Consider the following 26271-nt stretch of genomic DNA (forward strand, 5'->3'; position numbering starts at 1 on the left):
ATCTAACATTCTGGGCTAACTGTTAGCATTTTTTGTAAACAGCATTTAACTCTCCATTGAAAGTGTCTTTTCTCAATTTTTAATGTTGCCAGAACTGAGAGATGTTACAGCGTACAATAAGATGTCTCCTGAGACCACTCAGTCCATAGAATTTGGATGTGTGTACCAGGAATTAATGACTGCAGAAAGCCAATTTTAGTTTCTTAACCATATAATATTGCAGCTACAATGAACCATACAGTCTATTTTTATGCTGGATTTTTCATATTTCAGATGGCCTGCACCTTGGCTTTAGACCACCAGAATTTCATTGAAATCAGAAAGTCCATCTTGTCCCATCTTACATGCAAAAGATTAATAAAAAGCTGTGTGTGGAGTCAAATTCATGGTCAGTATGGATTACAAAGAGGAGGAATAAAGGATTTAGAGAAAAAAGAATGTCTTGCATTTATATAGAGCCTTTCACATCCACCGGACATCCCAAAGCACTTCACAGCTAATGGAATATTTTTGAAATGTTGTCATTGTTGTAATGTAGGAAATGCGACAGCTGATTGCACAGAAAGCTCCCACAATGCAATGTGATAATGAGCAGATAATCTGTTTTTGTGATGTCGGTTGAGGAATATATATTGGCCAGGACATCAACGATAACTCCCCGACTCTGCTTCGAAACAGTGCCATGGGACTCTTTACGTCCACCTGAAAGAGCAGATTGTCCTTAGTTTAAATGTCTCATCTGAGAGCCGGCACCTCCAGCACAGCAGCACTTCCTCAGTAATGCACTAGAGCACCAGCCTTGATTTTTTTTGTTGTGCTCAAGTCCTAGAGTGGGACTTGAACCCAGAACCTTCTGACAGAGACAAGAGTGCTACCAACTGAGCCACAGCTGAGGGGCACTGGAGAAGATGAAGCCTTAGTCAAAGAATAATCTTTAAGAGGCATTTGAAAATACAGGAGGCAACAAGATTGAGGTTCTAAGGAAGCAATTTCCCAAGAGAAAGAATTTATTTGTTGAAGAAGCAGCTGCCAATGGTGGAATAGAAGGATCTGGGAATAAGGAGTAAGCTTGTTTTAGAGGATGGGATGTAAGACTGGAGGTAATCACTGAGGTAGAGTCGAGCAAAGCAATGGAGGGATTTGAGATTTAGGGAATCTTAAAGGTGCTAACATCTCTACTGTATTAGTGTAATAAGACGTCCCAGGGCATTTCACAGGAGTATTATAAAACAAAATATAACACCCCACCAAGCTGCAAAAAGAGATATTAGGTCAGATGGTCAAAAAAGTAGGTTTTAAGGAGTGTCTTAAAAAGGAAAGTGAGGTAGAGAGTCACAGCGGTGTCGGAAGGCCAGAGCTTGGGGTCTAGGCAACTGATGGCGGGGCCACCAATTAAAATCAAGGATGCACGAGGCCAGAATTAGAGGAGCGTAGATATCTTGGAGGGTTGTGGGGCTGGAGGAGATTACAGAGATAGGGAGGGATGCAGTCATGGAGGGATTTAAAACAAGGATGAGAATTTTAAAATCAATTCATCATTTGACTGGGAGCCAATGTAAGTCAGCAAGCAAAGGGGTAACAGGGGATTGGGACTTGATGCGGGTTTTGGATGATCTCAAGTTTGTGGAGAGTAGAATGCGGGAGACCAGCAGGATGTGCATTGGAATAGTCAAATCTAGAGGTAACAAAGGCAGGAATGAGGGTTTCAGTAGATGAGCTGAACGGGGCAATGCTATAGAGGTGGAAATAGGCAGTCTTAATGATGGCACGAATGAGGTCGGACGTGCATCTTAGGGTCAAATGTGACACCAAGGTGGCGAACATGCTGGCTTAATCTCAGACTGTTGCCAGGGAGCGAGATGGAGTCAGTAGTTAGGGAACGGAGTTTGGAGTGGTGACGGAAAACAATGCCTTCAGTCTTACCAATATTCAATTGAAAGCACTTTCTGTTCATCCAGTACTGGATGTCAGATAAACAGTCTGATACTTTAGCAACAGTGGAGTCGTCGAGAGAGGTGGTGCTGAGGTAGAGCTGAGTGTCATCAGCTTATGTGTGAAAACCAACACTGTGCTTTCAGATGAAGTTGCCGAGGGGCAGCATGTCGACCAGAAATAGGAGGGGGCCAAGGATAGATCCTTGGGGGCACCAGAGGTAACTGTACAGGAGCAGGAAGAGAAGCCATTGCAAGTGAATCTCTGGCTACGTTTAGAAAGATAAGAATGGAACCAGGTGAGAGTTGTCCCACCCAGCTGGATGACAGTGGAGAGGCGTTGGAGGAGGATGGTGTGGCCAACCAGGTCAAAGCTGCAGACAGGTCAAGAAGGACAAGGAGGAAAAGTTTACCTTTGTTACAGTCAGCAGGATGTCATTTGTGACTTTGATAAAAGCTGTTTCGGTTCTGTAGCAAGGGTGGAAACCAGATTGGAGGGGGTTCAAACATGGAGTCCCAGGAAAGATGGGAACAGGTTTGGGAGGTGACAACACGTTCAAGAACTTGAGAGGAAAGGGAGCTGGAGATGGGACGAGAGTTTGCAAGGACGGTGGGGTCAAGGGTTGGATTTTTGAGGAGAGGGGTGATGATGACAGATTTAAAGGACAGAAGGACAACACTTGGAGAGAGAACCATTTACAATATCAGCTAACATGGGGACCAGGAGGGGAAGTTGGGAGATCAGTAGTTTAGTGGGAATAGGATTGAGGGAACAAGAGGTGGGTCTCATGGACTAGGGCTCAGAGAGGGAATGAGGGGAGATAGGAGAGAAACTAGAGAAAAATGCGAGTTCAGGGCGAGGGCAGGGGGGTGCTGTACAGGAAGTTTGGCCAGGTGGGCTAGTGGAAAGCAAGGGACACGGCAGAGGCAGCTGATCGGATGACAAAGTCATCCATGAGTCCCCTGCACTTATTATTGGAAGTGAGGGTGGAGGGGACAGGGAAAAGGGATTTAAGAAGATGGTTTGCAGTAGAGTTATCAATCCAAATGAGTTTCCTTTCCAAGGAGTCAACTTTTATTTAAAAAATAAAGTGTCTGTATCATATAGTTTTAATTAGTGAAGGATTAGAAAAATAGACACCGAAGGTATCAGAAAAAACTTATCCACTCGTTTGGATAAAAACTGCTTGTGTAAAATATAGGTATATTGTAAAAAGAATGCAGAACTGTCTGAAGTAGCAATCCACCCACACAGCTTGCCTTCCCAACAGGAGATACACTGGAGTCCTTAGCTATGGAGAGAGGCATAGCTTTGTGCATGACGTCATCTAGAGCCTAAAGAAAACTTCAGTCAGCTAAAACACTGCAACCTTGGCACACAGCAAAACCTTCATCACCATTGGTGCTAATTTAATCCCCAGCCAGCATTTTTGTTTAAGTTGTGCAGTACAACTTTTTCCTGTATTTCCAAAGCAGTCCGCAGCAGTTGTGACCAAACCTCATATTCCCTGACAAGCTGGTAACATCTCTCAGAATTTAACTGTAACTCTGTTTCATCTATTGTGAAACTGTAAGAAAATATGGGCTGCAACTTCATGATTGTTAGTTATTTAACAGACTAACAAAGAAATAATAGCCAAAGTACAGCTAAATATTCTGACATTTAAAATTCAGCCAATGGATTCTTAATTTTATATCATTGTATTGGATTTTGCTTCCAAAATGATGTTCTTCCTTTTTATGTTCAAGCAGACTGATTAAAAACTGTTGTAATGCATAATGTGAGAAGTGACTAAAATATGCATACTGCAACAGTGAGCCAGAATAACTAATAGAAAGAATTATTTTAGAAAAAGAGGCAGAGCATATCCTTAGTTTGGCAAAGAGAAATAGTTTAATAATTAAGAGAAATAGTTTAATAATTAATGTATTAAATAATGAAACAATTTATAGTTTTGAAGGCAGAGGATTTAGATTTGTGATAGTTTGAATATTTTACCATTTAATGTCCACAAACATTCCATTTAGTTTCAAATTCAAGACGTTTAGCTCTACGAATATGGAATTTAGCCATAAAACAATCACTCAAGATAAAGTTTCTGATGAAGGGTCACTGACCTGAAACATTAACTTTGCTTCTCTCTCCATAGATGCTGCCAGACCTGCTGAGTATTTCCAGCATTTCTTGTTTGTGTTTCAAATTTCCAGCATACGCAGAATTTTGCTTTTATTACTCAAGATAAACTGTTGTCTAAGGCAAACATCTGAGGTAAATATACAGCTGGTATTCCCAGGCCCTACTATTTTGCAGGACATTCAAATTGGTAAAGGTTAAAGGCTTCAACTTGTTCTAAAAATTCCACCACTAATACATGAGAAAGATAAATGTTCAATTTATTCACTGTCATTACGGAGTGTAAAGACATTTCATGACTGTATTTTTATTGGAACATTTCAGTGTATAGGTTTAACCTATATAATTGATACTTAAAAAGCTTTTTTAAAATTTGTTAAATAACCATAGCATTGCTCATTGTTTGTTCTGAAGTTTGAATGCACATACCCATTCTCTTTTGCAGGAAATGCTTTTTCTTCTAACAAAGAATTTCTGATCAGTCATTGCTCCTATATTTTTCATATGAACTGTTGCACTGGATGCTGTGATAACTTGAAAGAATAGATCAGTCACTTTCAGAGGATTGTCATCTAGTTCCTTGAATGAATCTACATTCCACACATGAATGAGCTGCCCAGCCAAATGAAAAAAAATCAGTGATACTTATCTTTCTCAGAGATGTCTGAGGTGCCACATGCAAACTTTTTTCCCTTCAGTACAATAGTTCAACTTGATTTTTTTCCAGCACCAAAGGCACCAGGCACAGAACAGCAGGACTCCTACAAAAATAAACTTCAGAACGCAGAAAATATGTTGTTTAAACAAAAGCAAACTAAATATCATTTTTACTTTAAAAATTGAATTAATACAGTTTCAAATGAAGAGACGCACCTCAAAGATGAGGAATTCATAATCCTATAACTCCTGCAGGTAACGGGAAGAGATATCGATTTATTTGAAGAAACACTATAATACCTAAACATGTATAATCTATCTTTATTTTTGTATTCAATATAACATGGGTGGTCCATAATTGTAGTTCTTTTTTCGTGGGAAATCTGGACCAGCTTGACTTATATGATGAGGTAATATTACCAGAACTGTGCCAAATTGTTCAGCAGCCAAGTTGAAACAATACTTAATGAATATGTGCAAATTGATGCATATTGTTAACACAGGTATTCAATGACACTTTGACAGGAGGTCCAAAAGAATGATTTCTGACTTTACTGCGGCAACATAGTCCACCAACTAATGTGTCTGCCTGCCTGTTTAAAAATGAGAAAGCATGACTTTCCACTTCAGTGGGAGACTGAAAGCTTGGGAGAATTCTTATGATACATCAATTTAATAGTCAGTGACTTCCCACATCAGCCATTCATTGCTGATGTGGGAACTTATAAAAAGCCTCCTTAAAATCCAAGTATAATATCACAATGTTTCCTTGTCCTTGCCAGTGATGTCTTGGGAGGGTGGGGGTGGAAATACTGGCAAGATAGTTAGGCATTCCTCAATCCTTCCTGACTCTACCAAGTTGCGTTCTTCCACAGCTTTTCCCATTAGAATCTGAAATTTTTTTGCACAGATTATCCCAACAATGGATGTTAAAACTTACCAGTCTACAGTTAAAGCAGATTATGTCAGTGGAAGAAATCTGCATAATAAAAGCAAGATACTGCAGATACTGGAAAACTGAAATAAAAACAAAAAGTGCTGGAAATACTCAGCAGGTCTGGCAGCATCTGTGGAGAGAGAAGCAGAGCTAACGTTTCAGGTCACTGACCTGAAACGTTAACTCTGCTTCTCTCTCCACAGATGCTGCCAGACCTGCTGAGTATTTCCAGCACTTTTTGTTTTTATTTTTGAAGAAATCTGCATGTCTGTCGATAGTGGAATAAAGGCTTTCTGCAGGTGACACAGAATTAGAAATAAAATAAAATCTGTTTTAAGAGAATCACATTTTAATTTAAGGGAATGAAAAAGAGAAACCATTACCTATTCCAATAGACTGCAATGTTATTTTTCTATTTAATTGATAAAACTAATCAGCCTTCCATTATGTACTGGGAAGTGAACTTCTCACACACACACAGGAAGGAAAGAGAAGAGAGGAGACAGGGAGAGAGAGAGACAGCGAGAGAGACAGCGAGAGAGACAGCGAGAGAGACAGGGAGAGAGACAGGGAGAGAGACAGGGAGAGAGACAGGGAGAGAGACAGGGAGAGAGACAGGGAGAGAGACAGGGAGAGAGACAGCGAGAGAGACAGCGAGAGAGACAGCGAGAGAGACAGCGAGAGAGACAGCGAGAGAGACAGCGAGAGAGGGAGAGGGAGGAAGAGAACAAACAAAATAAAGAGGAAGAGAACTGTCAGACATGATTTATTCCATGCAGACTTCGTGGATTTCTTTTTGCATTTGTGAGTCAGGCAACATCACACAGAGGACTGCAGGGCTAATAGCAACAGCAGACTGGCTGGTTTCCTTGGCAGTACACAACAGAATTCACTGCATTCTCATAAGTCAGACAGGGTTGGAGGTCACTTCACTCCCTGTACTATTTTATGCAGCGACAAAAAATGTAACATTCAACCAATCTGCACTGCAACACAACAGTCTTTAATTAAAGTGCCGGTAAATGATAACAGTGCAACAGGAATCATGTGTTTACGGTTAACAAACGATCCACAACCAAAGTGATTCCTTTAAGCAGGTAGGATTGTACTGAATTACTGAAATTAAAAATCCAGATTTGTGTCAGTAAATAAAATAAAAATGTAATACTAACTAACTAATCAGTATTGGTTCTGTATATTTTTCTCAGCAACACTGTTCATGCAACTTCTCTGCACAGCACCTGTTACTCCACAATGCTACAGGTCAATGCTTCAGTCAGGCCTCATCCTGTCCTTTCTTGATGCCTATATATGTTGTCCATCTGGTGGGGCGTTTCACTGGTTGGAGATTGGGAGCAGGAGCTACCTGTGATCACTAAGATACAAGGGAGATATGTAAATCTTTGAGAATGTACAGAGAAAGGCAACGAGACTTATCCCTACATTCACAGGATGGAGTTATGAAGAGTTTGAGAAAACTTGGGCTGATCATCTTTGATTTCTGGAGACCTTATAAAAAGATTTGCGGTAATAAACATTAACAGGTAAATATAGGACACTATTCAAATTGCACTAACAGTAGTATAAACTCAAACAATATGGAAATTTATAATGGAGATCGGGAATTAAGGAATGTTGTGGCACAGAAGAGGCCATTGTGCCCATCGTGTCTGTGCTAGCTCTTTGATAGAACTATCCAATTAATCTCAGCCCTTTCCCCATAGCCCTGAAATTTTTTTATTTTCAAGTATTTATCCAATTTCCCTTTTGAAAGTTATTAGTGAATCTGCTTGCAGGCCATGCATTCCAGATCATAATAACTCACTGTGTAAAAGAAAGTTTCGTATATCATCTTTGGTTCTTTTGCCAATTACCTTAAAATCTGTCTCCTCCGATTACCAATTCTTCTGTCATTTGGAACAGTTTCACCATATTTACTCAATCTAAACCCTTCATGATTTTTAATACATTTATCAAATGTCCCATTAATCTTCTCTGCTGAAAGCAGAACCACCAGCTTCTCTGGTCCTTCCACATAACTGATATCTTTAGTTCATGACACCATTCGGGTAAATCTCCTCTGCACCCTTTCCAAGGCTTTGACATCTTACCTAAAGTGTGGTGCACAGAATTAAACAGAATACTTCAAAGGTTGAGCAAAAATTTCCAGCTTTTGTACTCTATGCCTCTATTTATAAATGTTAAAAATCTTCTATGCCTTTTTAGCAGCCTTCTCAAATTGGCCTGCTACCTTCAGAAACTGGTGCATGAAGACACCAGGTCTCTCCGTTCCTGCACCCCCTTTGAAATTGCACCATTTAGTTAACGTTGCCTCTCCTGATTCTATCCAACAAAATGAATCACTTCACACTTCTCTGTGTTAAACCTCATCTGCCATATGTCTGCCCATCTCCCCCTGAAGTCTGTTACTATTCTCCTCACCATTTACTACATTTCAGAGTTCCATATCATCTGCAAACTTGGAATTTATGCCCTATATACCCAGGTCCAGGCCATTAGTATTTAACAAAATGAGCCATAGTCCCAACACCAACCCCCGGGGCGGGGCTCACCATTGCATACTTCCCTCCAGTCTGAAAAACAACCCTCCACCACGACTCTCTGCTTTCTTTCCATTCTGCTTTTTGTCCATTAGCCAATTTTATATCCACACAGCCATTTCCCCTTTAATTCCATGGGCTTCAATTTTGTTGACAAGTCTATTATGTGGAACTTTATCAAACAACTTTTGAACGTCCATATCAACCCTCTCTGTTACTTCAAAAAACTCAATCATGCTAGTCCAAGAGGGTTTGCCTTTAACAAATTCCTGCTGGTTTTCATTAACACATATATTTGCAAGTGCCAATTCATTTTAACCTGAATTGATCAGGGGAATCTTTCTGACTGACCTGCGAGCCAGATAAGTCATGGGGAACGCTCAATTCAGGATTCCCCCACATGCTGATAGGTTTTAGCGGTGGGGGGTGGGGGGGGGGGGGGGGGGGGGAGAGAAGAGGGGGTAGGTCAGTGGTGGGTGCCTGAATGCAGAGGCTCCTCAGGCAGGCACCTGGATTCAGGAGGTAGCTGTCAATGCACTCACCTCCCTAATCCATCAAGTCCTCACCTGAGTGAAGCTGCCAGCTTCCCTGATGTCCAGGACAGCAGAATGACAATGAGTCTCTCAGTTTCATTTTATATTTACAGTCCCAACCTGCCTCCTTGGATCAGGGTTGTTTTGCCCGCTCACCATCCAGCCTCAGTTGAAGCTGGAAATGGCGGGTCGAAGGCGGGGTTGGGTCGGGGAACAGATTTCTGAGACTTTAACCTTTAGCTGACCAAACCCACCTTTCCTTTTCAGGTTAAAATTCCCCTTAATATCTCGAAGTTTCCCCACTACTGACGGAAGCTTTTCCTCACAGTCGCCAACATGTGGGCGGTGCAGTGGTTAGCACCGCAGCCTCACAGCTCCAGCAATCCGGGTTCGATTCTGGGTACTGCCTGTGTGGAATTTGCAAGTTCTCCCTGTGACTGTGTGGGTTTCTGTCGGGTGCTCTGGTTTCCTCCCACAGCCAAAGACTTGCAGGTTGATAGGTAAATTGGCCATTGTAAATTGCCCCTAGTGTAGGTAGGGGAATTGGGGGGGATGTGGTAGGAATATGGGATTAATGTAGGATTAGTATAAATGGGTGGTTGATGGTCAGCACAGACTCGGTGGGCCGAAGGGCCTGTTTCAGTGCTGTATCTCTAAATAAAAAAAATAAATAAATGTGGCAAAAACTGGGAGGAAGAAACCTTGGAATTATTTATTTAAAATGGTTGGAAACTGTAATGGGGGTAACTGAGAGGTCTTTTCCCTTGGTGGATGAATTAAAATGGGTCACGAGGATTTCCTTATCTGTATTAATCGTGATTTGATTCAACGGGGAGAGAAAAAAAGAACCAAGGCAGCAGAATTAGAGAAAAGCACATCTGGTACAGGAAGGCAAAGCCCACAGTTCTACTTCCCAAAAGGGCAATGCTTCCTCCCAGTTTTCCAATTTACAAGACAACTGCAGAAAATAATAAATATGCAATAAATATAAAAAGCTGCAATGGGCATCATCAAAATAATAGTCCATTCAGAAAGGGGAGGGCTATAATCGTGTGACAAAATTACATTACACAGAGGAATTAAAATCTCTGAATATCACAATATGGAGGATTCATTAAAACATTATTTAAGAAACACATTGTTAACAATTTACATGAACTTATCACAGTCTCTTTTGTGAATAATGGTAGTAGATGCCCAAAACCTGAGGGTAAGAACCAACTATTTAAAAAATACTCTTCACATACTTATGCTAAGTGCAGTTCAAATCAGCATGATCATTCCTTTTGAGATGTACTGCCATTGACCTATCAATAGATGTCACCAGTGCACATTTTAATCAAGATCAATAAACATCATCTCTAGATGCAAATACTATCAGACAAAAATACCAACCAGTGGGCTTCCTTTCATATTCTTAATTTTATTTTGAAGAAATAATATTGCTTTTTTTATAACTTTATTCACTTTCCTCTTTCCGCCATCCAATTGTAGCTGACTTCCTGCAATGCATCTTCATCCAGGATATAGACTGAGAACGTCCTAACTGCAAAATGATCGGTCAGTTTGTGAAACAGCTCCCATTAGGAATGGTGGAGGAGTTAAGTTTTCTTCCCCTTCCCAAGTAGAGATATAAATAAAAACTTGATTTACTTATGAATTTCAATCTTGGCATCTAACCAAGAACTAATTAAATTCTGTGAATCCGCAAAGGGGATCCCTGGGGCAAATTGATAAACTTATGGCTCGGAGTCAAGTACTTCACCACTACTTCAGTTTGAACTTGCTTTTTCAGAAAACATTTCGCATAGTAGCTCATCTGCTGTCTACACTATCTATAAACAATATGGTGGAGGGGACTGTTATACCATTCAGCTGCTTTTTTCCTTTTAGATTCCCGGTATTTTTGGCATTTGTGTTTCAGACTACCCTTACCGCTGAGCACTAGTTTCCAGAAAGGGTTCCATTCACTCTTACAGCTTGGCAAAATGAATAGCTCCCTCTTAATACCTACCCTCTGATCTTCCCCTCTCTGATGCTGAATGATCTGTACTCAGCAAAGGACTCAGTTTTATCCCCTTACGCCCCCACCTGAATGAATTTCATGCTCGGCATGACATTGAGCTCTTCTTCCGTCGATTTCGCCTCTATACTCACTTCTTTGACTGGGGTCCTCCCTCCGACCAGCAGACCCATTCACCCACCTCCATCATTCTCCCTCCACCTGGACCCCACCCTCTGGCCTCTTACCCACTCTTGATCTTTTCATTGAGAACTGTTGGCGAGACATCGGCCGTCTCAATTTCGCTGCCCCCCTCACTCACTCTAACCTGTCTCCCTCCGAACTTGCTGCATTCCATTCTCTCAGGTCTAACCCCGACATTGTGATCAAACCTGCAGACAAGGGTGGTGCTGCTGTTGTCTGGCATACTGACCTCTACCTTGCAGAGGCTCAGCGCCAACTCTCAGACACTTCTTCCTACCTACCCCTGGACCATGACCCAATCACCGAGCATCAAGCTACTGTCCATAGGATTGTCACTGACCTCATCTCCTCCAGAGATCTTCCCTCTACAACTTACAACCTCATAGCCCAGCAACCCCGGACAGCCTGCTTCTACATCCTTCTTAAAATCCACAAACAGGACTGTGCTGGTGGACCCATCGTTTCAGCCTGATCCTGCCCCACTGAATTTATTTCTTCCTATCTTGACTCTTTTCTTCCCTGGTCCAAATCTCTTCCCGCCTACATCTGTGACTCTTCTGATGCCCTACGTCATTTTGACCATTTCCAGTTTCCTGGCCGTAACCGCCTCCTCTTCACTATGGATGTCCAATCTCTCTGCACCTCCATCCCCCACCAGGACAGTTTGAGGGCTCTCCACTTCTTCCTTAAACAGAGGCCCCATCAGTCTCCATCCACCACCCTCCTCCACCTGGCTGAACTTGTTCTCACATTAAACAACTTCTCCTTCAACTCCACTCACTTCCTTCAAGTAAAAGGTGTTGCTGTGGGTACTCGCATGGGTCCTAGTTATGCCGTCTTTTTGTGGGATATGTCGAACATTCCGTGTTCCAGTCATACTCAGGCCTCCTCCCCCAACTCTTCTACCGGTACATTGATGACTGTCAGTGCCGGTTCCTGCTCCCACCCAGAACTGGAAAACTTTATCAACTTTGCTTCCAATTTCCACCCTTCTCTCACCTTTACATGGTCCATCTCCGACACTTCCCTTCCTCGACTTCTCTGTCTCCATCTCTGGGGATAGGCTGTCCACTAATATTCATTATAAGCCCACTGACTCCCACAGCTACCTCGACTACACTTCTTCACACCCTACCTCCTGTAAGGACTCCATTCCTAGTTTCTCCGTCTCTGACGCATCTGTTCTGATGATGCAACCTTCCACAACAGCGCCTCTGATATGTCTTCCTTTTTCCTCAACCGAGGATACCCCCTGCACTGTGGTTGACAGGGCCTTCAACCGCGTCCGGCCCATTTCTCACATTTCTGCCCTCACCCCTTCCCCTCCCTCCCTCCCAGAACCGCGAGGGGGTTCCCCTTGTCTTCACTTTCCACCCACCAGCCTCCACATCCAGAAGATCATCCTCTGTCATTTCCACCACCTCCAGCATGATGCCACTACCAAACAGATCTTCCCCTCCCTTCCCGTCAGCATTCTGGTCCACTCCTTCATTACCCCCGACAACTCTTCACCTTCCTATGCAATCGCAGGAAGTGTAATACCTACCCTTTTACCTCCTCTCTCCTCACTATCCAATGCCCCAAACATTCCTTTCAGGTGAAGCAGCAATTTACTTGTACTTCTTTCAATTTAGTATACTGTATTCGCTGCTCGCAATGTGGTCTCCTCTACGTTGGGGAGACCAAACGTAGATTGGGTGACCGCTTTGCTGAACATCTCTATTCAGTCAGAAAGCATGACCCCAAGCTTCCGGTTGCTTGCCATTTCAACACTCCCCCCTGCTCTCATGCCAACATTTCAGTCTTTGACCTGCTCCAGTGTTCCAGTGAACATCAACGCAAGCTTGAGGAGCAGCACCTGACCTTTCAATTAGGCACTCTGCCACCTTGCAGACTGAACATTGAGTTCAATAATTTCAGAGAATGCCTATCCTTTTTTTTAACATTTTATTTTTTAACCCAAATGCTTTATCCTTCACCACAAGCATTAACACAGTCTTTGCCTTTGTCCCAGGACAGCTTTGTTATTTAATCTCTCCTGTCCTATCAAACACCTTCCCCTTCACTTGTTTAAAACCTAACTCTTTTCTAACCTTTGTCAGTTCTGATGAAAGGTCACAGACCTGAAACGTTAACTTTGCTTCTCTCTCCACAGACGCTGTCAGACCTGAGTATTTCCAGCACTTTTTGTTTCAGATTTCCAGCATCTGCAGTATTCTGCTTTTATCAAATTAATAGCTCGCCTGAGTAATGAATAAACATCGTGTTTCAGATTATTTTAGTGAATGGTTCTATCCAGTGTGTTCATGGGCTCCTTCTGTTCTTTCTTAGGCTGCAATATAACATACGCTAGATGTTGGCTTAGGTTTTACCAGCCAAGCAAGTTTGTTAAACAATGAAAGAAATGAAATGGTAGCAGTAACAAAACATGCACATTTACAGCAGTTTTATTTTAGAAAATATAAAATAGTTCACAACTACTATGCTAAACTAAAAACTAATTTTCTTACGTATCGCGTTTTCTTTTTCTTACAAATACAGAAGTTATCTGACCAAACTAAGACTCTTCGAAGGCTCCAGACAGACCAACTGATCTGAAAAAGACAAACTAATAAATAATTTCAAGATAATGAAGGGGACATGTTAAACAACTGTCTTTTAAATTCAAAAGGAGCTGCCATTCAAAAATATATTTCAGCAGATCACATATCATGTTTGTATTCGAAGTGAAGGCTTGTCACCTCCCATGGACACAGTCTTCAGACCAACCGACAAACTGACATTACAAATGTATAAAGTTGAGCTGACACAGAATTTCTGAAAGTGAAGCTTGTCTTTAAACCCTCTATGCTCCTTGACAGAAGTAAGCAAACCAATATTGCACTGATCTTAGAGGGGGAAAATCTTAATTTTGTCAAAGGTGATATCTGTAAACTTGTTGAGGAAACCAGGGGCCTATTTTAAAAAGAGATTGTTAGCAGTTAAAAGCAATTACAGTGGAAGGACTAAGGGAATGCTCACAAATGTTAATGTCGCAGGGATGACACAAAATGCATCAACTAAAAATTGAAATGGCCCAAATTAACTCAGCACTCTTACAGCTGTTCGACAAAGCAGGCATCGACCCATCAGCCATGGAATAGATTCAAATCGAGAGCCTTAAAATGAAAGGCACAAGTCTGGCTTCCACACTTTCATCTTATTCTTCTGATATGCATCAAAGTCACAGAATATGTAGTTTGTAATGTAATTTATGCACATAGTGTGAAAACCTTTTTTGATTCAGCACTCAAAAGAGTTAAATTACCTGCAGAACATTTCTGTGCTGTACTTATTACCAAGGATGAAAAAGATCAAGAATCAAGCACAATCAACAACCAAGGTATGTGTCCATTTAAAGATTTACCAGTCTTCTGGAATAAAGAATGGTGATATGCAAGAAAACGTTGATTGTTGCATAACTGTAAAGCCAGTTAATGTTTATCTTGCTATAGCAGGCTGGATGGTTGAGTCAATTTCAGTTGGTCCGGCAATATACGGAAGACAAAACATTCAACGAACATGGTTCTTTATTAATAATGGTGAAAATAATAGACATAAAAGTACATATAGATGAAAGCTAAGTTGACTGTTTTTGACCAAGAACAACTTATTGCCCTTTTTAGTTTTTACTTGATTGTCAAAGCATGAGCAATTGCAGCAAAGAATCACTTTTCTCAGCAGACTATTTAACCCATTCTTCCCCTGGCTGGTACAGTGCCTTGTGATATTTCTCATCCAACTCTATTATGCAGAATGCCCTCTCGCTCTCTCTAGCAGTGAACAGGCTAAACACAGGATGGTTAACAATTTATCATGGATTTCCTGTGTCTCTTTCCTTGGTACTTTATAGTACTGCTGTCTGTTCAAAAGAAATCATATTGCAGATACATGATTCAGTTCTTAATATCAACGTAAAATCGGAGTTGTGACCACACGAATAAATAAATATTTACAATTCCAAACCTGACAAACCATTTGCTTGCTTGCTACAATAATCATACTCTTATCGAGATACTCTCAATTTCTGTATAAAATTTAACTTCAGCACCAAGATCATCGTTAAAATGAGACTTATTTCAGTCATCGTGCTGTGTAAGATTCACCCTTTTGCACTTCAAACTGTGGATTGTTTTAGAAATACTGCACTTATTTTTAAATATTAAGAATGTAAACTGCTGCTATTAATATATAAGTGTGTGCGTTTTTTGTGTGTGTTTTTAAGTCCAAAACGCTCCCATGTTTAGTTCCATTGAAGCTTATCCTTTCAGTAACAACAGCTTCCTATGAAATCCGAGATGCCATTCGTACCATTGAAAAGGCAATTCTTTTATCAACTAGAATTTAGTTAGTGCAAGCACAGAAAAGTCTTTTAGCCATCTTCTCTTGTTTAGTCAGTGTGTTTATACACAAAGGATGTCAGCATATTTGCTATATTAACATACCTTTACTCTATTTAGCAGGCTGTGCAAACAATCCACGTTGATTTTCCTTGCTGAAGTTATGGTATGTCTGGTTGAGATGGGTAAAACTCTGCAACAGTATCCATGTAATCAAGTAGATGGGTGCTAACATCTCCAAGAACTTTAAAGGCATAACATCCTGATAATCCAGTGACCTTCTTGCATTGTTGAGTTTTCTATTCCTCACATTGCTATGAGCTGGAGTGGATTGAGCTTTGGAGTAGCACTTACAAATGCAGCAACAGAAGGCTGTCTTTTCAAGCAATTTGTTGAGAGAAGCTCTGACAGCTACAGATGGTAATTTGTATGTAATGTAAATTTGCTAGTGCTGTATTGTACCTTTGCTTCTATGTACCATTTTACCTGCATGGAATTCAGGACAGTGGCTTATCCAATATGTGGTATGGGCTCTTCTCCCATTAAGGTGATAGGAGACATTGTGGGCATCTTGTGTATTCTGCATTATGTTGCTGTGTTTGGATCATGATAACCAACTTCACCTAAGAATAAAAACACAATTGGCCATTTTAACTCGGGCTGGAATCGAGGCTGCAGAGGCCGTGGAGATTTTAACCCTAGGCCCTCATTTATGCATCCCGATTCACGCAAAGTTGGCAGCTGAGGGAGGTGGTGGGGATGAGGGTACTGCAGCTGCTGGGACCCATTCAATGTGAACAGATCCAGCCAGGTGAGTAACAATATTTGGGGCGGGGGGGGGGAACCAGCAATGTCCATGATCGGAGAGAGAGGGGTGGGGAAGCCCACAGGTATTCACGTGGGGCCAGAGGGAACAGCCCTGAGCCTTCTGGGCCTGAGGAAACCTTTTAATATCAAAAGTAAACACGTACCTAAATATCCTGTGACCTGAATCCTGGCTGCCACCAGTTTTTGATGGCAGGTTGCAGAGAGGGTGGTTCTTAGTCTGGTCCACTGCAATTAAGATGGCTTGTATGTTCAGGTGACACCACTGGGATGTAATGCAACCATTTAAATCAAGCCCTCAAACCGTTGAGACCTGTGCCCTACTCGTGCCTGAATCCAAGCAAGTAAAAATGGAGAGCAGGCGGGAACACATTGGCGACATGGCACAAACACTTGCTCCACCATCTTTACCCTTCCTCCCACAATGCTCCCAATGAGCTTGGGATGCAGGTTAAACTCAGCTCTATAGTTTTCAGTTTAAGTTACTGCTTGTGGAAACTGTTGGTCTGCTCATTTACTTGAGTAAAAAGGTTGAATAATGTCTGATTTATAGCAACTATCCTATGTAAAAAGCAAGAAGCTTTGTTAAATAAATAGGGTCAACACCAAACGTGAAGAGCTGCATTTCAAAGCAGTTACATTGCACTCCTGTTAAGGGTTTGTTCTTAAACAAATAAAAATGTGAAAAAAATATCAGTTATACTCTCAACAGAAGCACATTGTATTATGAGAAATGCAACAACATACCATTTTCCTTGATCACATATAAAACTTAAATATTTAATTTATGGCTTTTAGTTGCAAAGCAGGAGTACAGAAAGTTACTTCATTGCACCAACATCCACAAAGAAGCAGTTTCCTCATTTATCAATTTATGGTCATGATATGAATTATTATTTCCCAACCCAAAGAACACCTAGACATAACATGTCTGAGACTTTACAGTGAGTTTTATCATTGAAATGTTCTTTTTTAAATGATAACCAATGGGTAAGTTGATGATTAAAATTATCTTCTATAATTTTGAAATTAAGGAAAGGTATTGCAAGAGTCCCTTGGGATATTTTATTACCTTAAAGACGTAATACAAGTTCTTTTTTACTGGAAGATTCATTTTTGCATCTTATGTAGAATAGCTCTGTGCCTTTAACTTTTGCATTTCCTTCGTAGATCTGCTGATTCAGTACAAATCACTCATCAAAACTGGAGGGAGGTCCTCTGAGTGACGTTTACTTAAAAAAGGTTGGATTTTAATGGGAGGGAAACTTATAAAGATTCAAAATTTTACACCTTAATGCAACTCCAGGTCAGGGCTGGCACACCTCTCTTTCCTTTGCACCCCACAATGATCTTAGATGCATGTGCCATTTGGTAATGTAACAGGTTCAAGCAAATATCTTCTGGACACTCACGTTATTTGGAAAAAAAAAAATCTGACAAAGCATCATAATGGTAAAACTTAGAGTTCAGGAATTGAAACTTGTGTCAATTTAAAAGGGTAAAAAAAAAGAATTTGGTTCATTAATACCAGAGAAGAAAGCTGAGGAAAATACATTGCAACTCCAAATATTTATGAACCACATTTTACACATAATGTGCTATACTTTAAGACTTGCCAGGGATAAGTTTCATTGTTTGCTCAAATGCAACTTTGTTCTAAGTTCTACTGCATCCTGCACGTCCAGTGCTCTTGGCAACTTGGCATGGTCACAATTAGTTTTCGGCATTCAGGTCATGTATGTAGCTAAGAAAGAGGTCCAAACATTGATCCCTATGAGATACCATTCAATATCTCCAGTTCTGAAACAACACCTACCCTAGTTTACAACCTTTTGGAATGGCTTTCTCCATGAAATGTGCAATGGAAATTGGTAGTATCATTGTTATCATAACTTTCCTGTTGTAGTAGAATTAAAAGCCTTTCAAGTGGAATTTCGTCAAAACTTGCTGAAAGTCAAACAGAATCATATCATGTGGAGTTCTATTATCTGTTTTATTTGTAACCTCTTCAAAAGAAGCTGAAGAGGTTTCCCTGGCAAGATCTTTCTTTTAAATCCACATCATTTTAAGTTTTTCCTTTACAATTACTCCTCCAACTGACTCTTTCAGTCAATGGGTTCCATTATTTTATCTGGAAAGAACAGGCTGTTCACAATCTCAGGATATCCCGAAAGCCAGCGTAGCTACTGTTGCAACATGAGAAGTGACAGCCAATTTGCCAAAGTCCTATAAACAGAAATGAAATAAATGTCGAGATTATCTCTGTTAGGCTTTCATTGAGGAATAAATATTGGTCAGAACACAGAGTAATCCCTTGCTTTTTTCAAATAGTGCTGTGGGATCTTTTACATCCATTAGAGATTGTAGATGGGGTCTTGGTTTATTGTCTCATCCAAAAAAAAGCACCTCTGACAGTGTAACACTCCCTCAGTAATGCACTGAACTGCCAGAGTAGATTAGGTGCTCAGATCTTTGCATGGGGCTTGAACCCACAACGTTCTGATTTAGAGGAAAGATTGATTGCTACCGCTAAGCCAAGGCTGAGACCTGGTTATCAGTTATTGATTATAGACTCATGTTTTCATGTTTTTAAAATTATTGTCCAAAGGACTCAGATGGCAAATTGCTCATTTCTATTCTGTTGATGTACCTCTTAGAAGCTATGCCAATGGACGTATGTCAGAGTTGTGACTCTGCCGGAACTCAGGAAAAGAACACCTTGCCCATCAAATGTTGTTCAGAAACATCAGATCATTAGGTGCACAATCTATTACTGGAGAATGGCCAAGATGTCACTTTCACACACCAATGATTAACTGCCATAGGAAATACCTACATGATGCTCTATACTAGCACTAAATAACAAGACCAAGTAATAGTTGCCATCCTTACAATCAGCTGGAATTCATTTCTACAGTCAGCCAGAGTGGAACAAGGCGCTGTAATTTATAGATCAGCAATACAGAAAAACAAAACCAACCTACAAAATGTTCCAGCAGCTGAGTCTCGGCCAGCACAGGGCTCAGGGCCTCAGGACTGATTTTCAGCTCAGGATCTTACAAATGGGGCCACCAACCTCCAAAATTAGAATCCTGTGAAGCAGAACTGACCAAATCAACTGCAAAATGCTTACCTGTCAACTACGTAAAGCCCTGTGAAAGGAATCATTTGACTTCTGCAAATGTTTTGGTGGGACTCTTGAGAATTTAGGCTTTTTTTATTTTCAAATTGCAGATGGAATTAATGACATATGGGGATCAGCATCCACACCGGATACGTGACTGATGATCATACTCTTACTTCCCATTAAGTAGGCCATGACAGCTGTAATGGTTTAAGTGATGATGACCTTACATAAGCTCATTGACAGCAGCAATTGTTCGGGCCTTACCTTCCATATTTGAAGACTGTAACATAGGTAAATATAAGTTATGCTCCAATCATTGCAGGAAGTTGTGATTCTGGTATTGGGATACCATCAATAGTGGGCTGTGCATGGATGTTATTTATCATGTATGTAAGCAAAAATGTAACTCTTGAAAAGACGAGGAAGAAGGGGTGAAGCAAGGAGAAAAGCTCATCTACGGTAATGCTGGTCTGTATTTTATGTGGACTGAACTAAACACAATCAGGCAGTCACTGAGTACAACTTCAAGAACACATAATGTGAAGACGATTTGTTTAAAAAATGGTTAAAAATGTTCATATTTTTCACACAAACCACTCAATAAACAGATCAAATCAGGCAAGTCAACAGAAATGACACCCTGAGCTTATCATCTGTACTCCGAAATTCATCATATAATACTGCATCTTACAAATAAAAAGTCCATACGAAATTGTTTTACAAAGATATATCTTTGGGTGCACACTGCATGAAGGCAAAAAAATGTGCTAAAAACCAACCTTGCAACCTCACAACAATCACTACAGGTAGGTACAGAATACAATAAAAACACATCTTAAATAAAACATTATATACATTAAATATGTTATAACCTTTTCTGTCATTCCCCAGGCAAACATTTCAGTGCATATTTGAAGCACTAGCTATATTGATATAAAGAATTTACAGATACATTTGTACAGTAACATGAACTGCTGGTGCCCTGATGACACATCTACTCCATCCTCGGTTAAATACTGTTTATAAAAACTGTACATTTTAGTCTTAAAAAAACATATGTATTTATAATAACACAACATGTATTGTCACTGCATAATGAGGTGACAAAAAAATGGATCAAGAGCTGTTGACAGCATTGCAATTTCAGCGATCTTTGCTGACTCCAAGCAATTATAGAGCTGCCAAAATACACACTGTATGGCATATCAGTACCATGTTTCTTGTGCGGTTCTTGTACTCTGAAGGAAAAATGAGTGAAGAATTAGTGAGATTCTTTTCCCTAATTATCCCTAATTTTGCCACTGCTGTCATCAAAGATGTACTGTGCATTTTGTTTCCCCATCAACTACCCAGGTTAAGTACAAAGCTTTTAAGTGGCATTTAGAACTTCTAACTTAGAGACAGCAAGCTCACTGATACTTCATGGTAAAAATAAGCTCTAGAGACAATGAGGAATGGCATTTTAGCAAAAAATGTTGGTGACAATTTTACAGTATCTTAAATGGAATACATGTTAGAAAGCTTTATACAGTGCACCTTTAAATTTCGAAAGAGTAACCACACTGTTTCGAAAGCGTTAAAATGAAAGATCACAAAATCAGAAGTTATATTTACACTGTACAAACATTATACGTACCAGCTGAATAAGTGCATCCAAGAACCTCATTTTTGTAGCTGTCTAAAAGATGGATTGTGTATGAGAGAGGAGTCAGCAATTTGGAGCCAGTTTTTCGTATTTTTTTCAAATGTGAATATAGCAACAGCTTCTTCACTGCAGTTCTCAAAGTGCAATTCTTTCTGCTCACCTTTCCACAATTCTGTGATTGTCTCTGCAGGAGTCCATCTTATATTACTCTTTAAAGCCAAAATGCAGTTTTCCTGAATAAGTCAGTTCACAACAAAACTCTCCAATGAATTCATGCAGACTATGTGCGATCCTAATTGCTCCACAAAACCCTTGATCCAATCATCCTGAAAAATTAATGATTTTACGGTATAGCATGGTGTCCCATGACAGACAAAACAACAAAAGCTTACAGTTTTCAAAAATTGCATACATCTAATGTTGCATTCTGCTATAACAATAGGATCAATGTAAAGAAAGACACAGACTTGTATTTATAGAACGCCTTTCATGACCACTGGATGTCTCAAAGTGCTTTACAGCCAATGAAGCATTTTGGAAACGTGGCAGCCAATTTGTGCATGATCAGCTCCCACAAATAGCAATGTGATACTGCCCAGAAAATCTTGTTTTTGTGATGTTAATTCAAGGATAAATATTGGCTAGGACACTGGGGAGAACTCCCCTACTCTGCTTTGAAATAATGTCATGGGATCTTTTACATCTTTTACACCTGAGAGGGAAGTCGAGGCCTTTGCTTAACATCTCATCACCTCTGGCAGTGCCGCACTCCATCAGTGCTGCACTGGAGCGTCAGCCTTGGTTTTTCTGCTCAAGTCCTGGAAAGGGACATGAACCTGGAAAATCCGGACTCGGAGGCATGAATGCTACCAACTGAGCCACAGCTGATACTTATTCTAACAAATATTTAACATAAATGTGTTGACAAAATTCATTTGAAAAGTTTGACGAATCCTATCCTTCAAAAATAAATCTGTATAAATGTGTACTGTTTAGTGCAAATGGTCTGGAACTGCTTTAGGGCTTAAGTCACAAGTCAACGTTCTCATAATTTATATTTATTCATATTGAGTTAATTTCTCTCTCTGTTCCCACCAAGACTATAGAATTGTTAACTTACAATCACATCAACCCAGTAATTTTCCAATAACATTTCCTTGGTTCCAAAAATATATCCTCAGTGCTGTAGAACCCAACATCATTGCCAACATCAAGTTAAATAGTTCCCAAAATGTCCAATTTTAACCGTCAGCTACAAAGCTGTACTTTATCATGATGTAAAACTGAAATTGCTATGTAATTGATTTGAGCATTTTGGAAACTCTATTAAGGTTGTTTTTGGCTCCACAGAGTGGAAGAAAGTTCACTGAAGGAGCCAAAATATGATGGCATATCTAATTATCATTTATTGAAATGTTTCTTCTGCATAGGTTCTGAAATGGGCACATCAGCTTAAATAAAATTACACTGAAGGAGGATAAAGTAGCAGATATCAGAATGCAAAGAAAAGCAGCAGTAAATTTCCTTGCAGGGCTAACACAATGACAGATATAAAAACATTACATTTTGGCCACAGTATCATGATTTAGTATCTTAGTCTCATCACTGTTGTTACATGCACTTAATTACCTGTATTCTAGTTATATTTTGAATTAACTGTCCTGTACCTACAATGACCAATTTAGCCTTATTAAACCACCAATAATGGCTACAAGAAAGATTTGCGGCCTGATCTCAGGTCTTTATCAATACACAGGTTGATTCAGTCTCTTGTCTACACCAAGTGCCCCTCCCTAATCCTCCAGGAAAAACTAGTTCATTGTGTGGATAATTACTGGCAATGACAGACATGTCCTGCCACTCTTTACTGTTGAATTATGAAGCAGTTTCAGCTTTCCATTAATGAAGATAATACTTTTTGAATGCATCATGTTCTATTAGGTGGTTTTATACCACATGGATACATAATATATTTCATTGCCACAGGAAAATTATATGGTCAGTCTTCCATGATCAATTAAGAATTTTGATAACCATGCTATACCTGATCAAACCACGGTCAGGCATTTTATTTGTGAGACATCTTGCTAGGCTAAGGAGGGTATTGTGGGCAATAGTACTGTATTATTTTTAATAAAGGGTGTTTAGTTGTTTATTGATTCAATCATTTTATCTTCAAGACAAATACAGCCATAAATCTTAATTTTAAAATGCTTACAGTCCTTAAGTACCTTTTCCAGAAAACAGGATTCTCATTATGACTTTGTCACAACAGATGAATGCTCTGTATCATGGACAATTTAAGTTTTGTTGTCATTCTTAACATGGGTTTCCATTCTACATTTAACCATGTATCAAATCTAATACAGCAAAAGTTTAGTTAAAAAGTTCCATGATAGTCAAAGAAAATTAAGTTTAACAGTAACAACTGGGTTAAAAAACAACATAAAAATTGGAAGAAATTCAGGGGCCATCTTTTGTAATTACCACAAAGCAGAGAAATTGCAGTTTTATACTGACTTATGGGAAACAAATTCAGGCCCATATTTTCCTCCTTGTGTGAAGTTTAATGAAAAAATATATATGAGCAAGAAGGGAAACAGCTCGGTGTAACACAGCAAAGGGTTTTTCGTCGATTTTATTGCTTCTTTTGAGTCTTGCTCCCCATGCAATTACCTGAAATTTATATCTACTTTTAGATTAAGAAGGGAACCTGAAGTTCTGTTGCACCATACAAACACCTACAGGATACTTCAACAAGGTTGATACCACAAAGTAAAGGGTGTCACTGACTATGTGAATGTAGCCATTTATGCATCAAACAATTGTGCAGCATCCTTAAATAGTAAAGGATGTTATTCCAATATGCAAGTATATGTGACCACTATTACCAAAATGTAATTGACATCAAAACATACTTCCTGGGGAGTACGCATGATGCTTACATTCTGATGCAATCAAATGTGACCAACGTGACTGATGGAGATAAGGAGGCCTTGCTCCCTGGAAACGTGGGTTATACAGCGCAACCATGGGCAATAATGCTTTTGCACAATCTCAACACAAGCAGAGATTAGATGCAGCAATGATCAATGCTTTAGATGCCTGGATTGCTTGTGGGGGTGAGGAACCTACAATGATTTTCACTGAAGCTGTGCAAAACTGTCATAGTGCGGACATGCTGTACAATACTGGACATGGATAGAGGCCTCGTCACAGACTTGGATGAGGACCAGAACCCAGGCACAGAAAGCCAGGAGGACAACAATGTTCAGGAAGCACCAATAACAGATGGGCTGAGGGAGACATGTGCAGGGAGAAATGGAAAGAATTTCCGAGAACTTTGTGGGTTCTGAAAGCTGCCGCTGTATTGGGTATATTGATAAACAGGAAACTGTTAGTTGATTTCCATGTTTAATTTTGATTAACTACATATTTTCAGTTTGTTCTAAGTTTGAAAAAATAATTTCCTGTACAAAGAGATGAAGAGATATAATTTTATTCAGTGAAAAAGTGCACGTGCTGTTAATTTGTGATGTGTTTTCTATGATGTTTGCATCTTGCGGCTCATATACTTCGCTATACCACTTTTACACACGTTCTGCTGCTGAAGGTGCAACAGTGGTAGCTGGTTGCTGAGCCAATTGATGAGTTGCCTGCGATTTAGAAGACCCAGAACTTGTCTCTTGAATAAGTCTGATGGGTCTACTACTGTGCCAGAAACTTTGATGTAGATTCATTGCTTTCGGAGGAAATGTCTTGAGCTATTTCTGCAGACGGTGGCCCAGACCTCTGGAATTATCACCCTGCTCCTGTATTTCTTATTGTATATCACTGAATGTTTCACAGTGGACACATTGACAATCAAGAAATTTGTGGATTCTATCTCAACGTCAGCACCTGCCTCTCTCATTACTAGAGCTCTACATCAATGTAGGTGGAAATTCTCATGGAAACAGGTGTTTTCACTTACAACATGGAGTGGCTAGAATAGCTTCAGAGTAGGACTTGGGAGCTGGGCTGAGGGGAAGGTGTCAATGGATGGCTGTAAAGAGGAAAGTGAAGAATCTAGGAGTAGCACTGTGGGGTGAAGATAAAGAAGAGTTCTAGCATGAACTGGGAAATTGCAGGTGGGTGGGTGAGGGAGGAAGTGGAAATGTGAATTAAGGGGAGAAAGAGTGCCAGCTAGAACGGAGGTGTTGCAGGGGTAAGAGTGCCGATTTAAATGATGGAAGAAGAGTGGCAGCTTCAACTGGGGTAGGGGAGGAGTGAATAGAAAACAAGTATAAGTTTGAACTAGATTGGAGGGGGAAAAAAAAGAGTTCCAGGTTGAACGGAGAGGGAGAGTAGCACCAGTATGAATTGGGAGGGGTGAAGGAGAAAGAGTTGTCCCTGTGAAAGGGCAGGGAGTTGAATTGGATACACTACGTGCTCAGCAGAAACTGGACAAACGGGCAGTTAAAAATGAGCTTGTAGCTTACCCCTCAGATCCCGACTATTTGCAATGTTACCCAGCAGGACTTTGCAAGCAGATGAGGTGCTCGCCTAAAACAAGTGGGGTCCAATTACATCAATATGATCCTGATGCAATTTGAAGTGGGGCATGAGCAGGAAAACCACTGTGACTTTTAACTTTCGTCTGTAACTTGGGGCAACTCACAAGGAGCTTTTGCTAGAGTCCTCCCACTTAATGACTGACATCTCTACTCAGCCTACAATGCCAGTGACTTGTGCTTCACTCTATGCATCCCCATCTTCATTGCTAAATCATGTCTATCTGAGGTGCTGCTTGATCCAAGCACGGGTAATGATGTTTGGTGCTGTAACCTGAAGAATTAGATTCCCCTCGCTCTGTAAAGAGAGCAGATGGGACATTATTAGTACTCAAGCATAACTGGGTGTTTTCAATATATGTACTATGGAATACTTGTGTACAGTGTGTATGGACACACTCATGCAACAGTAGAACACAAGTTTAAGACAGGACATACCTCGGATCTAGCAGTGCTCCAACGTCCTGTATAGCATTGCCTTCTACAGCCTCCCTCCCTGTTATTGCCACCATATAGGTGCAGTTAAAGGCTGCTGCAAGGCTCCTGTTCCCTTCCTTGCCCTCCTGTTGTGTGCAAGTTTTGCCTTTAAACATAAGAACAGTTAATTCAGAAGTGTTTGGAACCATGTAAAGTATGCCCAGCAGTACATTCTCTGCCATTCTGGTAGTGTAACGCAATTTGCAATGACCCATTTTAAATTGCACTAAATTCTTAACATTGTGAGATTTTTTTTTCCCCTGAATACTAGCTGACCTCTCGTGGCAAGGGTCAAATCATTAGCTG

General features: G+C 40.3%; 2 protein-coding genes across 14 annotated transcripts in view; one reads left to right on the top strand and one right to left on the bottom strand.

The window, feature by feature from the left end:
* Window positions 1–6917, top strand: part of LOC137347313 (S-adenosylmethionine decarboxylase proenzyme-like) — a 105217-nt gene extending 98300 nt beyond the window's left edge. Inside the window, exon 10 of one of the 2 annotated variants that reach the window (XR_010968924.1) lies at window positions 6868–6917. The gene's annotated coding sequence lies outside the window, so the exon portion shown is untranslated. Of the gene's footprint in view, window positions 1–273; window positions 367–6867 lie in introns of those variants that run through there. The other variant, XR_010968928.1, reaches the window with a different exon arrangement.
* A 9232-nt stretch (window positions 6918–16149) lies between these two features.
* Window positions 16150–26271, bottom strand: part of ahdc1 (AT hook, DNA binding motif, containing 1) — a 158905-nt gene continuing 148783 nt past the window's right edge. For 9 of the 12 annotated variants that reach the window (XM_068011719.1, XM_068011730.1, XM_068011718.1 and 6 more), the window contains 2 exons: window positions 20927–21261; window positions 16150–20528 (listed from right to left, as the gene is read on the bottom strand). The gene's annotated coding sequence lies outside the window, so the exon portion shown is untranslated. Of the gene's footprint in view, window positions 20529–20926; window positions 21262–25724; window positions 25787–25926; window positions 26072–26271 lie in introns of those variants that run through there. The other 3 variants (XM_068011726.1, XM_068011727.1, XM_068011729.1) reach the window with 3 other exon arrangements.

Source organism: Heterodontus francisci, chromosome 31 (genome assembly GCF_036365525.1).
Source record: "Heterodontus francisci isolate sHetFra1 chromosome 31, sHetFra1.hap1, whole genome shotgun sequence".
Classification (NCBI taxonomy): domain Eukaryota; kingdom Metazoa; phylum Chordata; class Chondrichthyes; order Heterodontiformes; family Heterodontidae; genus Heterodontus; species Heterodontus francisci.